Source organism: Sorex fumeus, unplaced genomic scaffold (genome assembly GCF_029834395.1).
Source record: "Sorex fumeus unplaced genomic scaffold, SorFum_2.1 ptg000265l, whole genome shotgun sequence".
NCBI classification, from domain to species: domain Eukaryota; kingdom Metazoa; phylum Chordata; class Mammalia; order Eulipotyphla; family Soricidae; genus Sorex; species Sorex fumeus.
The window spans coordinates 5648021-5648608 of record NW_026606322.1 but is presented as its reverse complement, the minus strand read 5'-3'; the positions used below and the strand labels follow the sequence as shown (position 1 = coordinate 5648608).

Below are 588 nucleotides of genomic sequence, written 5' to 3'. Positions count from 1 at the left end.
ATTTATTTTTTAATTTTTATTAGTGAAACACCATGAGGTACAGTTGTAGACTTACAAATTTTTGTGCTAGGGTCTCAGTTATACAATGATCTAGTACCCATGCCTCCACCAGTGCCCATTTCCCACCACCACGGGTCCCAGTATCCCTTCTACACCCATCCCCCCCATCCCACCCTGCCTCTGTGGCAGGGCATTCCCTTTTGTTCTCTCTCTCCTTTTGGGTGTTGTGGTCTGCAAAAGAGGCATTGAGTGGCAATCATGTAAAAAATATGGAATGCTTCACGAATTTGTGTGTCATTCTTGCACAGGGATCATGCTAGTCTTCTCGGAATTGTTCCAATTTTAGTATATGTGCTGCCGAAGCAAGCACAGATCCTCATCTTTTCAATTAAATTCAAAAAAATACTTAAAGGTAAAGGTAAAGGTAAAGGCCCTCCCGTTGATCGTCGATTTGCTCGAGCGGGCCCAATAACGTCTCCATTGGAGACTTTGTTGTTACTGTGTCTGGCATATCGAATACTCTCGGTAGCTTGCCGGGCTCTCCGAGAGGGGCAGAGGAATCGAACTCGGGTCGGCCATGTTGGCCGC

At 45.9% G+C, this 588-nt stretch overlaps 1 non-coding gene across 1 annotated transcript; it reads right to left on the bottom strand.

Moving 5' to 3' along the window:
- Window positions 1-263: 263 nt before the first annotated feature.
- Window positions 264-370, bottom strand: LOC130018686 (U6 spliceosomal RNA). Its single transcript, XR_008791587.1, has one exon. It is a non-coding gene; the product is annotated as a U6 spliceosomal RNA (small nuclear RNA).
- Window positions 371-588: the final 218 nt, after the last annotated feature.